Raw genomic sequence first — 9999 nt, 5'->3', positions numbered from 1 at the left:
CGCGTTGTTGGGCAGTGAATGTGTGGCTCAGGATTCTGGTGGACTGGTCATATTGGGCTCTGAGACTACTTATTTTCTGTTATCTCAATTCAGATTTGAGTGGGTATGTTTGTTCAAAACCTTTATGTTTTGTGACACACTGGTTTAGTGCTCCCATTGGGAAGTATGAACAGAAATGAGTGTGTCCATTCTGGATTAAATGCTCTGTTTTCACTGTCCACTTTTCTTTTTTTGGAGTGACATTTGTTCCTTTATTTTTCTCTAACTGTTACCCTTTTTCTGCCTCACTCGTCTATCTCTCCCTTTCTCTGTCTCGCTCGTCTGTTTCTCTCCCTTTCTCCGTCTCATTAATCCGTTTTCGCTCCCTTTGTTTTCTACATGTATCATTTTCTTTTTAATCCGACTTTCTTTTCCTGTGTAACTTGCCTCTAACTCACATCTAAACTGTAGAGTCCCAATGTTTACCGCCCGGAATGCAAAGACTTCATTGGCTGAGTGGTATCATGTGGGATGGCTTAACTCACATGCAATTGGTCTGTGCGTTTCCTCATCCACTAAACCACTACCGTAAAGACTACAAAAGCTGCGCATATTAAAATAGAAGCGCCCCATCAGATTTCAATTCATAATATTTTGTTTTGGTCCGGGTCCGTATATAGAACGTCTTCTAGGTCCGGATCCGGACCGCGGTCCGCCAGTTAGTGACCTGTGCCGTAGAGAATGAATGGGAAAAGCCTTAGGGCTCTTAAGCTAAAGAATCCCCAGCTGCCACATATACAGTAGCATTCGTCCTAGTGTTTCAAACCTGCAACCTTACACTCCCCAATCCGGCACCCTAACCGCAACTCCAAACAGCGTCGCCTCTTTTGGAGGTGCAAGTAGTGGCCTCACCAAGTTTGCTATAGTAATATATTTGGGACCATAAGATGACATGTATTTTGGTAATGTATATCTATAAAATGTGTTTCCATACCTAAAAATGATATAATCAATACGTCAGTAATTACATTTTATCTTTTTACTTTCACAGGATCTTAAAAATGCATTTTAATATTGGCTTCAATATACATTTTGTAATGTATTTTCTATACAAAATACATATTGCAATGATAATTTTTTTTAATGGTGAAATACATTTGGACAACTGTATTTATAGATTTTCAAATGTATTTTGAATGAAGTAAATTCATGTGGTAACACTTTACAATAAGGATACAGTAATAATGATTATTAAATGCATTAATTGACATGGATTCATGACTTATTAATGCATCTATAAAGCCTTGATTATGTGTGTATGTGTTAATAGACATATTAACTAAGTATTAGTTAACTGTTGGAACACATATCAACAAACATTAACTAATATATGAAAACATAGTGTAAACTAATAGTTAACTAATGCATCTACAAATAATGAACTGTGTGTGGTTGTGTCAATAAACATGTTACCAAATGAATAGGTAACTAGTAAAAGACTATCTATCAATAAATCAATATATTGCAATCCAAATCTTAATTGATTCAAGTTATCATTGGTGTGCATGTGTAAATAAACATGAATACACCTAGCTAACTGTTGAATGGCCCAATAACAAACATGAATTCATGCATGAATTTAAATGATTTCATGATGACATAATGCAACTACAGATTTATGATTTGGTGTCCTTCATCATAGCGAAAACAGTTAAATGCTTATTATTGAACATAATCAGTTCAAATGAAGTCATTTCTTAGAAGGCAACATATAGAATAACCCTAATTCCTTTAACAAACAACACCTTTCCCCCAACTACTGTCATTTGTTGATGAATACTGTCCAGTCATAGAAGCCAGGCTTTTGTCCTTTGTGAACATTACCTTACTTGTTACTCAGTGACCTGTTGCTTACTTACTTGCTTTGTTCTTGTGTCCATCATGAACAATAATAGCTGTTGTCAATCCTGTGTATTATTTCTTCTTGATATGTCATGAAGTTCAAGAACTCATGTGTTACACTCCTAATGTATTGCTTAATTATCACATGTATAATTCTGCTGTTTCAAGAATCTATTATATATATATATATATATTTTAAACATGCTTGAATGTTCTCATGAAAAAATGCATTTCATTAACTCCAAAGTAATATTACCCAAATGTCTGATGCTTTTTATAGTATTTTGTGCAAAAATGCAGATCTCATGTATTCATGCTAATGACTGTAAAGTAGAATTGTATTGTATTTCAAATGTGTCTGTAATGCTTAACTCATCTATTTCTTAGTTATCTTCAAGTTTATTCATGCTTTTAGATGATTATGAACTGTTACATAATGATAATTCATAATTAGTTAAGGTAATGTGTTATCCTTATTGTAAAGTCATGACTATTCATTCATTTATTAATTGCTGAATAAAGCTTGCAAATGGGTATAAACTATGAAGTACTGATAATTAAGTATTAGTTAAGTACATTTGTAATCCTTATTGTAAAGTCATGAATATTCATTCATTTATTAATTGCTGAATAAAGCTTGCAAATGGGTAATAACTATTAAGTACTGATAATTAAGTATTAGTTAAGTACATTTGTAATCCTTATTGTAAAGTCATGACTATTCATTCGTTTATTAATTGCTGAACAAAGCTTGCAAATGGGTATTAACTATTAAGTACTGATAATTAAGTATTAGTTAAGTACATTTGTAATCCTTATTGTAAAGTCACAACTATTTATTTGTTCATTAATTGCTTAATAGAACTTGCAAATGGTTATAAATCGATAATTTAGATTAGATTTCAGATTTTTTTTTATTACAACAGAACAACATCAACAAACAAGAAAATAGGGCATGAGCATTGAATCTGAAATAAATAATGGTCCTGGAAAATAATAGATGAAAACAAATAATTGTGCCCTATATTTATCAACTGCTTAAACTAAAATTTCAAATAAACTCAGCTTCTAAAGCTAATTGTTTGTTTTGTTAGGTAACAGCTTCCTATCTGTCTTCATGTTCTTGACAGCAGCCAAAATTTCTGCATCCTCATCTACAGCTTTCTTGCACCTATTCGCAAACACTGCAAGTTTGTCTTTGCCATGAGCTTCCAGGAGGGCGCTGTACTTGTTAGGTGCCGCAATGGCCAACACTGCAATTGGTGCAGTAAGAACAATGGTGTTTCGGTCCAGGCCATACTTTTTAAATGCACCTGACATGCTTTTACCCTTACAAAAAATGTTCAGAACATTTTTGTATCTTGCCACAACCTCTGCAGGGCTGCCAACTGAAACAAGAGAGAGAGTTGTTAAAAAAGTGTACGTTTTAAAATGTGTATGGCTTGCATATAACTTTCTTTTAACTTGAGATATACCCCTTTGTCGGCTTGACCCAGCATCTTTTCCCTTCACAGATTTCTTCTTTCTCTTCTTTTCTTTCCTCCCCTTCTTGGAATACTTCTTTTTTTTCTTTCTGTCTTCAGAGGAAGAATCAGAATTGGAGGATTCGGAGGAATCTGACGAGTCTGAGTCAGGTGATGACTCTGACTCCTTGACGGTTGATTCTTTCTTTGGGTCAGTCAAAAACGAACTCTCCGTGTTCTTTGCTAAAAGAGACACCAAACTCACTTACCCCTTTTGAACGCTACATCAACATTTTGACAACTGGTTTCATTCATTGTGAAATTGGTTATTAATTTTGTACATCATAACAAAACAATTTTTAATGAATAAAAAACTCACTGCCTGCCAGCTGAGCTCTCAGAAAATCTCTCTCATTTGTAAGGTCTTGCAGTTTCTCCTGCAGGTTGTGTGCCTTCAGCTTTCACAATTCCACTTCAGCTTTAGATTTAGCCAATACTGCATGGAAGGTGGGTGCTGCTGCAGCCTGTGTACCTGCATATATATTTTATATTGTCAAATGTTGTGACCTCAACCAGGCTGTTTTTTAAACCACTGATGTTCCACCAATCAGGACATTGCCACAATGCAAAGTAAGAAGCTTATATACATATACAGTATCTCACAAAAGTGAGTACACCCCTCACATTTTTGCAAATATTTGATTATATCATTTCATGTGACAAAACTGGCCAATACCATACAGCAGTTTAACAGGACAGGTTCCACTCAGAACAGCCCTAGCATATATATTCGTGGTAGTTAATGGAACATTATCTTGACATAATGGGATTTCATACAATTGTAATATATATGTATATCGCAATTGATGCTAAGACAACTTTGATCACAAAAATGTTTAACATAATTTTACCACAAACTGGAAAGCCTCGCAAACTTAAGCTGCAGGCAAGTTGATGCTACTGTCAGAATTACCTGCATTTTCGGCCAAATCCTCCAAACCTCGCTTTTTCTGCCTTGTCTGCGGGCGATTGTGATTAAACTTATTGACCTCCATGCTCAAGTTTGTTCCGTAGGTACGTGTGTGCAACTCGTTGATACGTACGGAGATGCCGGCACAAGGACAAAACGAGAGCGTTCGCGTAGTAGACCGCACTTTTTTGGAACATAGACGACACTTGAATGAGCGGGAGTTTGTCGGGAAGTGACGTAATTAATTTGAACGGTATAGTCCCGAGAAAGATCAGCTAGGTAAGAGATCGAAAAGTTTTTAATAAAAAAATTATATAACTAGTTATATTAATAATAAATAGTGAACAGTGGAGATGCTATTAGAGAAAAAAATACTTTCTCTCGTTGGTGGAAAACCCAACAAAAAAAGGACCCTGAAGTTAGTCAAGTGGCTGCTAAAAAAACATCTGCTACAGGCCAAAATGAGGTGCAGAAGATGCCACCATAGAATGAAGCTAATACTAAATGCAAACAAAATAGACTACTGTGAATGGTAAGTAATATGTACTATGTGTTACATTATAATGGTAGGTAGTGTGTGTCAGTATAATTACAAATCTGGAGGTTAATGAACTAAATGTAAACAATTCTATTACCACATGGGCAATCTATGAAGTGATTTATTGTAAGTGAAAATAACTGGGTCATGTATTTGTTAATAAATATAATAAACATTAATAACTATTATATTCTATGATATTGTTTTTTTTTATTGTTTTAATTATTAAAACACTGGTTACTCTAAATCACCAATTAAAATTGATGCATTTGTTGGTGTACCAGGGTCATAATAAACTGTCCGCTTTACAAAAGTAGAAATAAAGAATGAGAAGTAGCAGAAACTATAATTACATAATTAGTAGAAATTAACATGATTGTTTTATACCTCAATTAATCGTTTTTAGAAATGTTGTCCCAGTAATTGTTGTTTATATTCCATTATCTGTTGATTTCCTTCAGGGTCTGCAGAAGGCAAACACACAGAGGAAGATCAACAACCAAGTCGCCAAGGTCTGGATCTTTGTTTGAGAGATCAAAATGTACCCTATTCAATTGGATGAAATTCATCTACAGGTAAATGGAAAACATGATTACTGACAGTGTCCATTAAAGGTGTAGCACATTTAAACATTATCATGCTAACATTTTGTGGTGGATTTTGGCATTCAGTTTAGGAGTTATGATGTGATGTGAAGTTATATTCACTATGCAGCAACTGCAAATTTTTCTGAGGAAATGCAAATGCGTGATAAAGCTTTTTCCTGAAAAATTGTCAAAACCTTTTCCTGCACTACCTGCTAGGATTTTGCAGCAGTGGGCTCTTGCAGAAGTCTACTAGTAGCAAACTTTGTTATTGGAAGCAATTACCTCACTGTTCCTACATCTCTCTCAATCATTCACCATCTCAGTAAGGTCAAGTGTAATGTCTTCAACCACAATAATAAAACATTGTTTTTCTTTCAACAGATTTGCACAAGGGCTTCGCTTGAGGCAAATTGATATGCTCAGGGAAGGGATTACTGGAAGTTCTCGAACACTCTCCAAGATGGCAAAAACACTGAGGAGAGTCTGTCGCCACTCAATGAAGGCATATGTCAGAAGAAAGGGCCAAGTCGTTGGACGACACAGGGAATTTGTCATGATTGATGAGAGCAACTTCCGTCATAAACGAAAGGTAGGTAACTTTCTACTGTATAGTATGATAACAAAAATATGTGGTTATGATAACAACAAACTCTGCTTTCTTCAAAGAATACTCCATTTGCATCAATTACAGCCTTGCAGAAATTTGGGATGCTAGTTGTCAATATGTATTCTTTAGAGATTTCACCCCATGCTTCCTGAAACACCTCCCACAGGTTGGATTGGCTTGATGGACACTTATAACGTATCTTACGGTCAAGCTGCTCCCACAGCAGCTCAATAGGGTTGAGATCCATTGACTGTGCAGGCCACTCCATTATAGACAGAATACCAGCTGAGTGCTTCCCTAAATAATTTGTGCGTAGTTTAGAGCTGTGCTTTGGGTCATTGTTCTGTTGCAGGAGGAATTTGTGTCGAATCAAGCGTCGACCAAAAGCTATGGCATGTCATTGCAAAGTAATGATGGACTTCCTTCAAGATCCCTTCCACGCTGTACAAATCTCCCACTTTACCACCACCAAAGCACCACCAGACCATTACATTGCTTCCACCGTACTTTACAGATGGCGTCAAGCACTCTTCCAGTATCTTTTAATTTGGTCTGCGTGTCACAAGTGTTCTTAGTGATCTGAACACCTCAGACTTAGATTTGTCTTTCCATAACACTTTTTTTCCAATATTCCTCTGTCCAGTGTTTTTGCTCTTTTGCCCACCTTAATCTTTTCTTTTTATTTATTGTTTTTATCAATCTGAGATATGGATTTTTCTTTCGAACTCTGCCTACAAGGCCAGCATCCAAAGACGCATCATCACTGTTTACATTGAGGTTGGGGTTTTGCAGGTACAATTTAATGAAGCTGCCAGTTAAGGAACTTTTGAGGCGTATTTTTCTCAAACTAGACACTAATGTATTGTCCCTTTGATCAGTCCTACCCCGGGGCCTCCAACTCCTCTTTCTAACCTGGTTAGAGACTGTTGTGTGAAGGGAGTAGTACACAGCATTGTACAAAGTCGTAATTTTCTTGGCAATTTATTGCGTGGAATAGTGTTCATTTCTCTGAACCAGATTTGATGAATAGAAAACCTTAGCTCTGGTGAAAACTGTTGTGCTGAAATAAGCAATACATCTAGCCTTATTTAGGTAAGTTGAGAATCTAGCGAATTGGCAATTGTGGGTTCAATTACAAAATGGCCAGAAATAAAGAACTTTCTTCTAAAACGTGTCAGTCAATTAGCCTTTAATTAATTTGTTAGCAAATCCAACAGGATGAACGAAAAGGATAAACTTGGATTTGCAAACACAATGTGCCATTGAACACAGAAGTGATGGTTGCTGATAATTTCTACACTCTGCCAGTGTAGAAATTAAATTAAAAGTCAGCCATTTCCAGCTACAGTAGTCATTTACAACATTAACTATGTCTACACTTTAATGGAAAAATTTGATTTTTAAACAAAAACAAGGTAATCTGTCAATGTACCCCAAACTTTTGAACAGTAGTGTATAAATATGTATAGTTGACTTTCACTTAAAAACGTTTTGTTAATGTTTGTTAAACCCATGACATACAAATTTAGAATATTTGTTCATGCCTTTTTTTCCCCCCAGTATGGACGAGGAAGGTTTGCACAGACATGGGCTCGAAGAAAGTGGGTGTTCGGGATTCTTGGAGTTTCACAAAGAAGAAGGAGGCCTATTCTGAGACTGGTTAAGCGTAGGTCTAGACGTCACCTGGTACCCTTAATTGAGCGGCATGTGTATCCTGGAAGCCAAATCATCAGTGACGAATGGCGGGCTTACAGAGGCATACTCACCAGGCTTGGCTATCAACATTTCTCTGTGAACCACAGTCGATGGTTTGTGGACCCAAGAACAGGAGGCCATACACAAAATCTAGAGAGAGCATGGTCTACTTTCAAAGGGAATGTATGGCGGATGAGAGGGAACAGAACTAAGTCCATGCTAAAGGAGCACCTCTTCCTAATTGAGTGGACTTATTGGCTTGGCAACCACCACAGAGATGGTCCACTTGGGAGATTGCTGAAGGACATTCGGCACATGTTCCACTTATAAGGTGTTTCATTTGTAGGTCATGCATGTAATCCTAGGGAAAATCTTTAGCTTTGTTAGGCTCTGTTTTTGCTCGGTTTAGATTTTGCTTTTGTTTTTTACCGTGGTCTGTTTGGTTCTGGTCCTTTGATTTTGAATGTAGCTTGTCCTTTTGTATTATATTTTGGTCCTTTTGTTTATTAAAATACCTGTTTGTTTAAGCGACCTTCGTGTGTGCCTGTGTCCTGCTACCCCTGTTGCATTGTGACAACCTTACTATAAAGATCTTACATTTTATTTATCTTTAATTATAATCAAACAAATTATTATTGTCGGCAAGTGCTTTTAAGATATGAAAACGTAGTTATGTCTTTACAGTTTACAATAAGGATTACAAATGTACTTAACTAATACTTAATTATCAGTACTTAATAGTTAATACCCATTTGCTAGCTTTGTTCAGCAATTAATAAACGAATGAATAGTCATGACTTTACAATAAGGATAACACATTACCTTAACTAATTATGAATTATCATTATGTAACAGTTCATAATCATCTAAAAGCATGAATAAACTTGAAGATAACTAAGAAATAGATGAGTTAAGCATTACAGACACATTTGAAATACAATACAATTCTACTTTACAGTCATTAGCATGAATACATGAGATCTGCATTTTTGCACAAAATACTATAAAAAGCATCAGACATTTGGGTAATATTACTTTGGAGTTAATGAAATGCATTTTTTCGTGAGAACATTCAAGCATGTTTAAAATATATATATATATATATAATAGATTCTTGAAACAGCAGAATTATACATGTGATAATTAAGCAATACATTAGGAGTGTAACACATGAGTTCTTGAACTTCATGACATATCAAGAAGAAATAATACACAGGATTGACAACAGCTATTATTGTTCATGATGGACACAAGAAAAAGCAAGTAAGTAAGCAACAGGTCACTGAGTAACAAGTAAGGTAATGTTCACAAAGGACAAAAGCCTGGCTTCTATGACTGGACAGTATTCATCAACAAATGACAGTAGTTGGGGGAAAGGTGTTGTTTGTTAAAGGAATTAGGGTTATTCTATATGTTGCCTTCTAAGAAATGACTTCATTTGAACTGATTATGTTCAATAATAAGCATTTAACTGTTTTCGCTATGATGAAGGACACCAAATCATAAATCTGTAGTTGCATTATGTCATCATGAAATCATTTAAATTCATGCATGAATTCATGTTTGTTATTGGGCCATTCAACAGTTAGCTAGGTTTATTCATGTTTATTTACACATGCACACCAATGATAACTTGAATCAATTAAGATTTGGATTGCAATATATTGATTTATTGATAGATAGTTTTTTACTAGTTACCTATTCATTTGGTAACATGTTTATTGACACAACCACACACAGTTCATTATTTGTAGATGCATTAGTTAACTATTAGTTTACACTATGTTTTCATATATTAGTTAATGTTTGTTGATATGTGTTCCAACAGTTAACTAATACTTAGTTAATATGTCTATTAACACATACACACATAATCAAGGCTTTATAGATGCATTAATAGGTCATGAATCCATGTCAATTAATGCATTTAATAATCATTATTACTGTATCCTTATTGTAAAGTGTTACCATTCATGTATACATTTTTAAATACATTTCAGAATAAAAGGGGAAATACTTTTGGATACCTGAAATATATTTTGAATGAAGTTAAATGTCTTTATACATTTCTAAATACATTTCAGAGTAAATGGTGAAATACATTTTGATACATAGTCAATGTTCAATTTCTTGTATCATTGACTAACAGGGATTTTACATTGTGACATCTCTCATTAGATGCGCACCTACTGAGAATGAACAACTCTTTGACCTTACAAGCATGGGTAGCCTACACCTCATCCGTAGTCCACTCTGTC

General features: G+C 35.2%; 1 long non-coding RNA gene across 1 annotated transcript; it reads left to right on the top strand.

The window, feature by feature from the left end:
• Window positions 1–4758: 4758 nt before the first annotated feature.
• LOC109615921 lies at window positions 4759–7957 on the top strand. The gene is made up of 4 exons (XR_003781858.2): window positions 4759–4846; window positions 5314–5427; window positions 5821–6028; window positions 7607–7957. It is a non-coding gene; the product is annotated as an uncharacterized LOC109615921 (long non-coding RNA).
• The last annotated feature ends 2042 nt before the right edge of the window (window positions 7958–9999 follow it).

Source organism: Esox lucius, chromosome 5, assembly GCF_011004845.1.
Source record: "Esox lucius isolate fEsoLuc1 chromosome 5, fEsoLuc1.pri, whole genome shotgun sequence".
Taxonomy (NCBI): domain Eukaryota; kingdom Metazoa; phylum Chordata; class Actinopteri; order Esociformes; family Esocidae; genus Esox; species Esox lucius.
The sequence above is the reverse complement of the archived record's forward strand: the minus strand, read 5'-3'. Positions and strand labels throughout refer to the sequence as shown.